Raw genomic sequence first — 14,084 nt, 5'->3', positions numbered from 1 at the left:
AGTGTTGAGGGAGAGTTTCGTCAGCACGACGGCGTGGTGACGATGATGATGTTCCACCGACGCAGGGCTTCGCCTAAGCTCCGCGACAGTATTATCGAGGTGTAATATGGTGGAGGGGGGCACCGCACACGGCTAAAATATCGTATATCAAAGTGTGTTCTTAGGTGCCCCCCTGCCCCCGTATATAAAGGAGCAAGGGGGAGGCCGGCTTCCCTAGGCGCGCCAAGGAGAGAGGGGGAGTCCTCCTCCTAGTAGGAGTAGGACTCCCTTTCCTAGTCCTACTAGGAAAGAAGGGGAGGGAAGGAAAGAGAGGGAGAGGGAGAGGGAAAGGGGGCTGCGCCCCCCTCTCCTAGTCCAACTAGGACTCCCCTTGGGAGGGGGCACGCCACCTCCTGGCTGCTGCCCTCTCTCTCCCCTCAAGGCCCACCAAGGCCCAATACTTCCCCGGGGGGTTCCGGTAACCCTCCGGCACTCCGGTTTAATCCGAAACTTCTCCGGAACACTTCCGGTGTCCGAATATAGTCGTCCAATATATCAATCTTTACGTCTCGACCATTTCCAGACTCCTCGTCATGTCCGTGATCACATCCGGGACTCCGAACAACCTTCGGTACATCAAATCACATAAACTCATAATATAATTGTCATCGTAACTTTAAGCGTGCGGACCCTTTGGGTTCGAGAACTATGTAGACATGACCGAGACACCTCTCCGGTCAATAACCAATAGCGGGACCTGGATGCCCATATTGGCTCCCACATATTCTACGAAGATCTTTATCGGTCAGACCGCATAACAACATATGTTGTTCCCTTTGTCATCGGTATGTTACTTGCCCGAGATTTGATCGTCGGTATCTCGATACCTAGTTCAATCTCGTTACCGGCAAGTCTCTTTACTCGTTCCGTAATACATCATCCCGCAACTAACTCATTAGTCACAATGTTTGCAAGGCTTATAGTGATGTGCATTACCGAGTGGGCCCAGAGATACCTCTCCGACAATCGGAGTGACAAATCCTAATCTCGAAATACGCCAACCCAACAAGTACCTTTGGAGACACCTGTAGAGCACCTTTATAATCACCCACTTACGTTGTGACGTTTGGTAGCACACAAAGTGTTCCTCCGGTAAATGGGAGTTGCATAATCTCATAGTCATAGGAACATGTATAAGTCATGAAGAAAGCAATAGCAACATACTAAACGATCGGGTGCTAAGCTAACGTAATGGGTCATGTCAATCACGTCATTCTCCTAATGAGGTGATCCCGTTAATCAAATGACAACTCATGTCTATGGCTAGGAAACATAACCATCTTTGATTAACGAGCTAGTCAAGTAGAGGCATACTAGTGACACTCTGTTTGTCTATGTATTCACACATGTATTATGTTTCCGGTTAATACAATTCTAGCATGAATAATAAACATTTATCATGATATAAGGAAATATATAATACTTTATTATTGCCTCTAGGGCATATTTCCTTCAAGCGCTACCAGAGCTTCCTTGGTATCTCCGACTACGGTGAGGACGTTCTTGCTCCCGGGCATCTTCATGAGGTTGTAGGCCGGGTGGGTTGCCGCCACAAACTGAGCCAGAGCCGGGTACCCGAGGATGGCATTGTACGGAAGGCCAATACGGGCGATGTCAAAGTCGATCAGCTCAGTGCGATAGTTGTCGCGGGTGCTGAAGGTCACGGGAAGACGGATCTGCCCCATGGGGCTGGTGGAGCCGCCGCTGAGCCCGGAGAAAGGCTTGCTAGGGCAGAGCCGCTCGAGCGGCATGTGAAGGAGGCTAAAAGCCTCCATAGAGAGCATGTTGAGGCCAACGCCACCGTCGATGAGGGTCTTGGTGACAGCTACGCTGCAGATGGTGGGCGTGCAAAGCATTGGAGCACGCCCGAGCCGACGGTGGTGATTGGGTGATCCCCCGAGTCGAAGGTCAGGTCGGCCTTGGGCGCCGCCCAACCCGGGGGAGCTCCCTGCTGCGCGGAAGCGGCACTGATCTGTCGGAGGAACGGCTTGGTGTGACGGCTCGAGGGCGGCGCTTGCGAGCCGCCGAGGAGGGCCGCGATGGCGAGGGCGCCGGTGCCGCGAAGCGCGCAGCGAAGAGGCTGCGCAGCTCCTCCCAAGATGCCACCGTAGATCCTGGGAGGTTGAGCAGCCGGGCGCGTGGTGCACCAGTGAGGGCCATGGGAAGCTAGTTGGCCATGACCTTGTCGTCGCCCCCAGCCATCAGGACGACCTCTTCATACACCAGCAGGAAGGCCGATGGGTCCGCCGCGCCGTCGTAGCGCGGCGGCATCTCTGGCTTGAACTTGGGTGGCCACTGCACCCGCCACAAGGCGGGGGTTTTGGCTCGAAGCCCCCTGGCCCCGCCATGGGCATCCGTCATCATGGCCGGAACAGCAACGCCAGCCATGGGGGCAAGGCGCGGTGATGGCGGAGCGTGATCGATGGAAGGAAGGCTTCGGCGCACCCCTACCTGGCGCGCCAAATGTCAGATTTCGGGTTCCGGCAAAACCCTTGAGGTTCGAACACTAGGGTGCGCACGAAGATCTCTCCTCCCCCTTGCACTCTCCCTCACCGCGATCTCAAGGCTCAGCGCGTCGAACTCGTAGAACAAAGGGACACAAGATTTATACTGGTTCAGGCCACCGATGTGGTGTAATACCCTACTCCAGTGTGGTGTGGTGGATTGCCTCTTGGGCCTGAGGAAGAATAGTTACAAGGGAAGAACAACCTCCTGACGAGAGGTGCTCTTGTGCTTGGTGAGTTTGTGTGGATGAGGATGATCTGAATGGCCTTGGATCAGTTGCCTCCTACTGTGGTGGCTAGCCCTATTTATAGAGGCCCTGGTCCTCTTCCCAAATGCTGGCGGGAAGGGATGCCACAACGGCCAATTTGAAGGGAGACAACTAGTACAAGTTATCCTGACTAAAGGTGGTCTTCGCCTGCCAAAGGCTCTGGTGGTGACGCCGTCTTGGGCTCCACGGTGACCTCCGTCCTGCCGTCCTGCTGGTCTTGGTCTTGTTGCACCGATATGGAAACCTTTGCCTGATGCCTCGGGACTCCTCGCATGCGCTTGCCTCTTTAGCACCAAAGAGGAAACGAGCACTCTGCGCACGCTGGCGCCCGCCTGACGCCCGCCCGGCCTTGGTCGTCATGGCTTGCGTCATAGAAACCTCGCGAGGTGCCCCTTGCCTTGATCTCTCCACCCCTCGTGAGCCAGCCTGGTGAGGCCGCCCCCGTGGGGGTCTTGCGTCGTCCCCCTCGTGAGGCTTGGCCCCTCGCGAGGGTCTTGAGTGTTTGCTGGTGAAGATGGGTCGTACAGGGCCGCTGGTGGAGCCACGCCGTGGGCCGCAGGCAGGCAAGTCTAGGGACCCCCGTTCCTAGGACGCCGACACTTATTTTGATTCGGCAGTATTGTTGGATGAAGCGGCCTGGACCAACCTTACATGACCACGTTCATGAGACCAGTTCCACTCACAAACATGCATCTAGTTTTGCATAAAGGTGGCTGGCGGGTGTTTGTTTCTCCAACTTTAGTTGAATCAAATTTGACTACGGTCGGTCCTTGTTGACGGTTAAAGCATCAAACTTGATGAAACACCGTTGTGGTTTTGATGCGCAGGTAAGAACGGTTCTTGCTAGAAGCCCGTAGCAGCCACGTAAAACTAGCAACAACAAAGTAGAGGACGTCTAACTTGTTTTTGCAGGTCTTGTTGTGATGTGATATGGTCAAGACAGGATGTATATACGTTATTTTATGAGATGATCATGTTTTGTAAAAGTTATAGGCAACTGGCAGGAGCCTTATGGTTTTCGCTTTATTGTATGAAATGCAAACGCCATGTAATTGCTTTACTTTATCACTATGCGTTAGCAATAGTTGTAGAAGCAATAGTTAGCAAGATGACCACGACGCAACGATGGAGATCAAGGTGTCGAGCCGGTGACGATGGAGATCATGACGATGCTTTGGAGATGGAGATCAAAAGCACAAGATGATGATGGCCATATCATGTCACATATTTTGATTGCATCTGATGTTTATCTTTTATATGCATCTTATTTTGCTTAGTACGGCGGTAGCATTATAAGATGACCCCTTACTAAAAAATCAAGATATAAGTGTTCTCCCTGAGTATGCACCATTGCGACAGTTCGTCGTGCTGAGACACCACGTGATGATCGGGTGTGATAGGCTCTACGTTCACATACAACGGGCGCAAGACAGTTTTGCACATCTGGAATACTCGGGTTAAACTTGACGAGCCTAGCATGTACAGACATGGCCTTGGAACACTGGAGACCGAAAGGTCAAACGTGAATCATATAGTAGATATGATCAACATAGAGATGTTCACCATTAAAGACTACTCCATCTCACGTGATCATCGGACATGGTTTAGTTGATTTGGATCACGTGATCATTTAGATGACTCGAGGGATGTCTATCTAAGTGGGAGTTCTTAAGTAATATGATTAATTGAACTTAATTTCTCATGTACTTAGTCCTGATAGTATTTGCAAATTATGTTGTAGATCAATAGCTCACATTGTTGCTCCACTATTTTTGATATCTTCCTAGAGAAAAATAAGTTGAAAGATGTTATTAGCAATGATGCAGACTGGGTCCGTGATCTGAGGATTATCCTCATTGCTACACAAAATAATTATGTCCTTGATGCACCGCTAGGTGACATACCGATTGCAGGAGCAGATGCAGACATTATGAACGTTTGACCAGCTCGATATGATGACTACTTGATAGTTTAGTGCGCCATGCTTTAAGGCTTAGAACCGAGACTTCAAAAATGTTTTGAATGCCACAGAGCATATGAGATGTTCCAAGAGCTGAAATTGGTATTTCAGACTCATGCCCGTGTCGAGAGGTATGAGACCTATGATAAGTACTTTGCCTACAAGATGGAGGAGAATAGCTCAGCTAGTGAGCATGTGCTCAGAATGTCTGGGTACTATGATCGCTTGAATCAAGTGGGAGTTAATCTTCCAGATGAGATAGTGACTGACAGAGTTCTCTAGTCACTATCACCAAGCTACTAGAACTTCGTGATGAACTATAATATGCAAGGGATGACGAAAACAATTCCCAAGCTCTTCGCGATACTGAAATCGGCGAAGGTAGAAATCAAGAAAGAGCATCAAGTGTTGATGGTTAACAAGACCACTAGTTTCAAGAAAAGGGCAAAGCAAAAGAAAGGGAACTTCAAGAAGAATGACAAGCAAGTTGCCACTCCCATAAAGAAGCCCAAAGCGAGACCTAAGCCTGAAACTGAGTGCTTCTACTGCAAATGCAATGGTCACTGGAAGCAGAACTACCTCAAATACTTGGCGGATAAGAAGGTTGGCAAAGTGAACAATGGTATATTTGATATACAGATTATTGATGTGTACCTTACTAGTGTTTGTAGTAGCCCCTGGGTATTTGATACCGGTTCAGTTGCTAAGATTAATAACTCGAAACATGAGTTGCAGAATGAACAAAGACTAGTTAAGGGTGAGGTGACCATGTGTGTTGGAAGTGATTCCAAGGTTGATAGGATCACCATCGCACACTCCCTCTACCTTCGGGATTAGTGTTGAACCTAAAATAAATGTTATTTGGTGTTTGTGTTAAGCATGAATATGATTAGATCATGTTTATTGCAATATGGTTATTCATTTAAGTCAGAGAATAATTGTTGTTCTGTTTACATGAATAAAACCTTCTGTGTCATACACCCAAGGTGAATGGTTTATTGAATCTCGATCGTAGTGATACACATATTCATAATATTGATGCCAAAAGATGCAAAGTTAATAATGATAGTGCAACATACTTGTGGCACTGCCGTTTAGGTCATATTGGTGTAAAGCGCATGAAGAAACTCCATGCAGATGGATTTTTGGAATCACTTGATTATGAATCATTTGATACTTGCGAACCATGCCTCATGGGCAAGATGACTAAGACTCCGTTCTCCAGAACAATGGAGCGAGCCACTGACTTATTGGAAATAATACATACTGATGTATGTGGTCCGATGAGGTTGAGGCTCGCGGCGGGTGTCGTTATTTTCTGACCTTCACAGATGATTTGAGCAGATATGGGTATATCTACTTGATGTAACACAATTTTGAAACATTTGAAAAGTTCAAAGAATTTCAGAGTGAAGTGGAGAATCATCGTAACAAGAAAATGAAGTTTCTACGATCTGATCGCGGAGGCAAATATTTGAGTTATGAGTTTGGCCTTCATTTAAAACAATGTGTAATAGCTTCACAACTCATGCCACCTAGAACACCACAGCGTAATGGGGTGTCCGAACGTCGTAACCGTACTTTATTAGATATGGTGCGATCAATGATGTCTCTTACCGATTTACCACTATCGTTTTGGGGTTATGCATTAGAGATAGCTGCATTCACTTTAAATAGGGCACCATCTAAATCCGTTGAGACGACACCATATGAGCTGTGGTTTGGCAAAAAAACCTAAGCTGTCATTTCTTAAAGTTTGGGGTTGCGATGTTTATGTGAAAAAGCTTCAGCCTGATAAGCTCGAAGCCAAATCGGAGAAGTGCGCCTTCATAGGATACCCAAAAGAAACTGTTGGGTACACCTTCTATCACAAATCCGAAGGCAAGATCATTGTTGCTAAGAATGGATCCTTTCTAGAGAAGGAGTTTCTCTCAAAAGAAGTGAGTGGGAGGAAAGTAGAACTTGATGAGGTAATTGTACCTTCTCTCGAATTGGAAAATAGCTCATCACAGAAATCAGTTCCAGTGATGTCTACACCAACTAGAGAGGAAGCTAATGATAACGATCATGAAACTTCAGACCAAGTTACTATCAAACCTCGTAGGTCAACCAGAGCACATTCCGCACCTAAGTGGTACGGTAATCCTCTTCTGGAAGTCATGTTACTAGACCATGATGAACCTACGAACTATGAAGAAGCGATGATGGGCCCAGATTCCGATAAATGGCTTGAGTCCATGAAATCTAAGATAGGATCCATGTATGAGAACAAACTATGGACTTTGGTGGACTTGCCCAATGATCGGTAAGCCATTGAGAATAAATGGATCTTCAAGAGGAAGATGGACACTGATGGTAGTGTTACTATCTACAAAGCTCGACTTGTTGCAAAAGGTTTTTGACAAGTTCAAGGTGTTGAATACGATGAGATTTTCTCACTCGTAGCGATGCTTAAGTCTGTTTGAATCATGTTAGCAATTGCCGCATTTTATGATTATGAAATCGGGCAAATGGACGTCAAAACTGCATTCCTTAATGGATTTCTTAAAGAAGAGTTGTATATGATACAAGCAGAAGGTTTTGTCGATTCTAAAGGTGCTAACAAAGTGTGCAAGCTCCAGCGATCCATTTATGGACTGGTGGGAGCATCTCGGAGTTGGAATATATGATTTGACGAGGTGACCAAAGCATATGGCTTTATACAGACTTTCGAAGAAGCCAGTATTCACAAGAAAGTGAGTAGGAGCTCTGTAGCATTTCTAATATTATGTATGGATGACATATTGTTGATTGGAAATGATATAGAATTTCTGGATAGCATAAAAGGATACTTGAATAAAAGTTTTTCAATGAAAGACCTCGGTGAAGCTGCTTACATATTGGGCATCAAGATCTATAGAGATAGATCAAGACGCTTGATAAGATTTTCAAATGAGTACATACCTTGACAAGATTTTGAAGGAGTCCAAAATGGATCAGTCAAAGAAGGAGTTCTAGTATGTATTGTAAGGTGTGAAGTTGAGTAAGACTCAAAGCCCGACCACGGCAGAAGATAGAGAGAGAATGAAAGTCATTCCCTATGCCTCAGCCATAGGTTCTATAAAGTATGCCATGATGTGTAACAAACCTGTTGTGTACCTTGCCATGAATTTGGCAAGGGGGGTACAATAGATCCAGGAGTAGATCACTAGACAACGGTCAAAATTATCCTTAGAGGACTAAGGAAATATTTCTCGGTTATGGAGGTGATAAAGAGTTCATCGTAAAGAGTTACGTCGTTGCAAGCTTTCACACTGATCCAGATGACTCTGAGTCTCAATCTGGATACATATTGAAAGTGGGAGCAATTAGCTAGAGTAGCTCCGTGCAGAGCATTGTAGACATAGAAATTTGTAAAATACATACGGATCTGAATGTGGCAGACCCGTTGACTAAACTTCTCTCACAAGCAAAACATGATCACACCTTAGTACTCTTGGGTATTAATCACATGGTGATGTGAACTAGATTATTGACTCTAGTAAACCCATTGGGTGTTGGTCACATGGCGATGTGAACTATGGGTGTTAATCACATAACGATGTGAACTATTAATGTTAAATCACATGGCGATGTGAACTAGGTTATTGACTCTAGTGCAAGTGGGAGACTGAAGGAAATATGCCCTAGAGGCAATAATAAAGTTGTTATTTTATATTTCCTTATATCATGATAAATGTTTATTATTCATGCTAGAATTGTATTAACCGGAAACTTGATACATGTGTGAATACATAGACAAAACACTGTGTCCCTAGTAAGCCTCTACTAGACTAGCTCGTTAATCAAAGATGGTTAAGTTTCCTAACCATAGACATGTGTTGTCATTTGATGAACGGGGTCACATCATTAGGAGAATGATGTGATGGACAAGACCCATCCGTTAGCTTAGCATGTTGATCATTCCGTTTTATTGCTATTGCTTTCTTCATGTCAAATACATATTCCTTCGACTATGAGATTATGCAACTCCTGGATACCGAAGGGATACCTTGTGTGCTATCAAATGTCACAACGTAACTGGGTGATTATAAAGATGCTCTACGGGTCTCTCCGAAGGTGTTTGTGGGTTGGCATAGATCGAGATTAGGATTTGTCACTCCGAGTATCGGAGAGGTATCTATGGGCCCTCTCGGTAATGCACATCATAATAAGCCTTGCAAGCATTGTGACTAATGAGTTAGTTGCAGGATGATGTATTATGGAACGAGTAAAGAGAGTTGCCGGTAACGAGATTGAACTAGGTATGAAGATACCGACGATCGAATCTCGGGCAAGTAACATACCGATGACAAAGGGAATAACGTATGTTGTCATAACGGTTCGACCGATGAAGATCTTCGTAGAATATGTGGGAACCAATATGAGCATCCAGGTTCCGCTATTGGTTATTGACCGGAGAGGAGTCTTGGTCATGTCTACATAGTTCTCGAACCCATAGGGTCCGCACGCTTAACATTCGATGACGATTTGTATTATATGAGTTATGTGATTTGGTGACCGAACGTTGTTTGGAGTCCCGGATGAGATCACGGACATGGCGAGGAGTCTCGAAATGGCCGAGAGGTAAAGATTCATATATAGGACGATGATATTCGGACACCGGAAGTGTTCCGGGGGTACCGGGTACATATCGAGTCACCGGAAGGGGTTCCGGGCACCCCCCCCCCCCCCGACAAAGATATGGGCCTGTTGGGGCAAGAGGGGAAACGCAGCAGCCAATATGGGCTGTTGCGCCCCCCCTTGTGGGCCGAATAGGCAGAGGAAGGGAAAGGGGGAAGAGAGAAGGAAGGGGAGGCAATTCTGCCTCCCCCTTCCTTCCCTCCTCTCTCCCCCTTCCTTCCCTCTCGGGAAAACATGGTAAGGAGGGGGGCGAATTGGACTAGGCCCCCAAGTAGGATTCCTCCTACTTGGGGCGCCCTAGGGCTGTTCCCCTCCCCCTCCCACCTATATATACGTGGGGAGGGGGCGCCTAGAACACACATCAAACATTGCTAGCCGTGTGCGGCGCCCCCCTCCATAGTTTATGCCTCCGGTCATATTCACGTAGTGCTTAGGCGAAGCCCTACGCGGATCACTTCACCATCGCCGTCACCACGCCGTCGTGCTGGCGGAACTCTCCCTCAACACTTTGCTGGATCAAGAGTTCAAGGGACGTCATCGAGTTGAATGTGTGTAGAACTCAGGTGCCGTACGTTCGGTACTTGATCGGTCGGAACGAGAAGAAGTTTGACTACATCAACCGCGTTAACAAACGCTTCCGCTTTCGGTCTACGAGGGTACATGGACACACTCTCCCCCTCTCGTTGCTATGCATCTCCTAGATAGACCTTGCATGAGCGTAGGATTTTTTTTTGAAATTGCATGCTACGTTTCCCAACAGCCGACCCATCATCTCTTCGATGGTGTCGTGATGACGATCTGTTCAAGCGAAACTATTTGTTTGCAAAGGAGTCTGCTTCTAAGAACAAGAAAGCATTCAGACTAAACTTCAACCTTGGTCCGTCTGCTCCAAGGCCTGATGGCACTCGAGAAGCCAATCCGAATGTCATTGGCCCCTTCAATGGCTTCGATGGTCTTCTCTCCCATATTGTAGCACAAAGGGCCACAATTGATCAATCTGCTGATGACGCGGATTGTGAAAATGCTCCTGAGCCCCTAAAGCAGCAGAAGAAGAAGAAGAAGAAGACAAAAGCTTCCAAGCCCTTTGTTGCTCCAAAAGCTTCTATTGCGAAGCCATTGAAATATGTACCTCCTGAATCCAGTGTGCAGTCTGAAGATCAATCCCGCGTCTCCAAGAAGACTAAGAAGCCCAAGAAGATTTCTGGGCATGACCTCAACCCAGCAAGCATTCTGCGCAATGAAGAAAATACTATTGATCTGTCAAGCGATGAAGATCTTGCAGATGATGCTCTGGAGATGCTCATCAAGAGCAAGCAGGAGGCTGAAATCTTCAAAGATTTGCCTCTATTTGATGTGGACATTCTCAATCACTTCATTGATGAATGGTTTGAATATCCCACTATCAACATTGATGATCTGCAGCTGCGTGTTGACATAAGTGTCACATTTCAGGGCTGCATTGCCAAGGAACTTGCCATAACTCAGAAGATAGTTGAGCTGAAAAAAAGATTGACTATGAGAAGGCAGAGTTCAAGAAGCATATGTCCAAGCTCAGTGTGGTTGATGTCCAAAACTTCAAACAAATGATGAATGACCTCAAGGCCCAGTTCAACAAGAAGCATGAGGAAGCCAAAGGTTCCCGTGATCGCATGAAGTACTATGCTGAGAAGTGCGTCCAAGCTCACAATGAGGCTGAGAAGCGAAAGACACTTGGGCGTCCAGGCATTGAGCCCAAGCTTGCTGCCAAGAAAAAGAAGAAGTCTGTTGAAGCTGAACCCAAAGCTCCAAGGCAGGAATGACCAAGCATAGTCTTCCCTGCCAACATGACTGGCTCAAAGCCAAAGGTCCCATCAGCAGCTTTAGAGAAGAAGAAGACAAGGCAAGCTGAGGCTGAAGCCAGGAAGAGGAAGCACCATGACACCTCTGATGCTGCTCCCTCTCAAAAGAAGTTGAAGACAAAGGCTTCAAAGTCTTCATGCAAAGAGCATGCTGCTGCCCAAGAGCCACTAAATGTTGGACCCATCTCTGTCGCACTTCCTGCCTCCACCAATCGCAAGCGTCGTCTCGTTGTCCATGAGCCTGCTTCCACAGAGGCTCCAGTGTCTGAAGATATTCCAGCTGCTGACTCCACCGCAGCTGAAGACATGGGTCACGAAGACCATGTTGAAGATGATGAAGTCCTTCCTCAACTCGAGCCCACATCGGTATCATCGCCTGCTCCTACGAGCAGTGAACTCATAAGCATTGACCGTCCCATGACGCCAATTGCTCAAGATGAATTATGGGAAGAGCAACACCTGAACTCCCCCTGCATGAAGTGATTCCCCGCACTCCACCAGCTCATGTCACCTCTTCGGTGCTTGAGACCCCAGAAGTAACAATTGATGACATGGAACAGACCACTACTTCACCAAAGGCCTCGCCCTCTGTTCGAAGGCTTCGCAGAGGCCCTAGGCCCCAGGTCTCCATGTTGAGCATTCCTGAAGAGGATGTGCAACACACCAACTCAGTAGCACGTCAAGTGTTCCCTGAAGCCATCCCTTCCGAGTCTGCTCATGAATCTGAAGCAAAAGCGGCTGAAGACATTCCGGCTGCATCAGCTGATGAAGAAAAAGAAGAAGAACGAGAAGTCATTCCCCCTACCAGTGAAACTGTTGTGCAAGAAGAAGAAGAAGATGTGATTTTGCCTGACCCCCTGTTCTTGAAGCCATGGATGTTGAAGCTAATGTGGCTACCACCACCATCACCACTGAAGCCAATGACAACGTCATGGCTGAAGACAATGTGGAGCCTGAAGTCAATGCTGCCCCTGAAGATAATGTGCTACCAACCACTTCTGACGTAGCCGTTCCACCACCAGTGCCTCGCACTATGGAACGTGCTTACAACTGTGGTGGTGAGCTTGTCACTGTGAGATGGCCCATCCTGGTTCCACCCACTGCTCCAGGTCCACAATGTGATTATCATGTGGAGCAAAGGCCTCAAACACAGAAGCCGAAGCCCAGATTGCTAAGGCTTCCAAGTGCTGCAACTACCCAAGGCTCCTTCAATGTGTTAAGCTTCAGAGAGCACAATACTTTCTTTGACAATGACAAGAACCCCTACAAGAAGCCAAAGATCACCTCAGATAGGTTATGGAGTCATCAGCAATGAAGCTATTATTCTTACATTCTGTACAATCAAGACAGGATTTTTCCTCATCAGCGTCTTGATTGCGATGCCATTGCTGGACTGCCATGCCATGAAGAGGCTCTTGATTGCTTCAGAGATGTTGGGCTCCTTCAGTTTGTGACTGACAAGGAGCATTGGAATGAAGAGCTTCTACTGCAGTTCTATGCCACACTTCACATCAGAGGCTACAACAGGGATTCGAAGCTTGGATCCTTGAGTGGATGACAGGCGACGTCCATCATGAAGCCAAAGCTTAGGACATCATCGAGCTTACTTCCCCGCCCACTCCTGGTGATTTATTTGAACCAGGTTGTCAGCTCCATCAAAATGAATTGCAGAGCATCTTTCAGAAGCCGGAACCCAATATCAGCTAGATGCCAAGTATGATGAAGCCTTTGCCCCATGACGCTGAATATCCCAAGGAGTTCTTCGTCAAGGACCTCGAGTACCTGCCCCGCACAGTCTATCACATTCTGAGGCGTACTCTGTGGCCTATCAAAGGCAACTCTTTGATGCCAAACTTGAAGGCGCCATGAAGACATTGGTCTTCTACATCATCAGTGGCATCAGGTTCAACGCTCAAGATTTCTTCATTCATCAGCTAGCTGCCTCTGGAATTGATCTATTTGGCCTCAAATTCTATGCACCATGGGTCATGCGTTTGATCAAGCTTCACTCAACTGTCAACTATCAACCTTCAGCGCGCAATCATGTTGTATTCTTGCCTGATGTTGATATGTCCTATGAAGCCATCTACCCTGAGCCTGCCAAGAAGCCACTCCATTTGCACAATGCTGAACATCAAAGCTTCACTCAGCCCATTGAAGGTATTCATGTGCCAAATCCTTCTGCTTCTGATTATCATCTTGCTAGTCATTTCCGTCTGCCCCATCGTGCCAACACCGATGCCACAACCAGTACTATTGCTCAAAGGCCTCAGAAGCGTCCTCGTGTTCTCAACGACCAAGAGCTTCTTGTATCACTTCATCAGAAGCAGGATAGGCATCACGACTGGTTGAAGCACCAAATGCAGAGTCTTCTGGTAGATGTCAATCGCATACACAATCTGGCCACCAAGAATTCATTCGTTGCACATGAAGCCTGTCGGCCGTCCTGGAAGAGCCTCACATTACTCTGCTCCGAAGACGATCTTCGTGAAGATGGCTTCACCGAGCAGTTCAAGTTTGACTCCAGGCCTCCAGAATATGCTAGATGGCATCCAACTCCTTCCATTGAAGATTCTGAGTATTCATCTTTGGTTGCAACTGTTGTTGCGAGAATCATAGATGAAGAGGACGACACCATTTCTCCAGCAATGGCTTCACTGCACCACGACTCTGCACCAGGCCCTTCTGCACCGCCCAACAACAACGTCGACCCAGCGGCTCCAACATCTTCATCTCTTGAGTGCGATTAGACACTCTATGTCTTCAAACCTTTTTGGTCCTTACTGACAAAAGGGGGAGAAACATATGAGTT

Source organism: Triticum aestivum, chromosome 3D, assembly GCF_018294505.1.
Source record: "Triticum aestivum cultivar Chinese Spring chromosome 3D, IWGSC CS RefSeq v2.1, whole genome shotgun sequence".
Classification (NCBI taxonomy): domain Eukaryota; kingdom Viridiplantae; phylum Streptophyta; class Magnoliopsida; order Poales; family Poaceae; genus Triticum; species Triticum aestivum.
The sequence above is the reverse complement of the archived record's forward strand: the minus strand, read 5'-3'. Positions refer to the sequence as shown.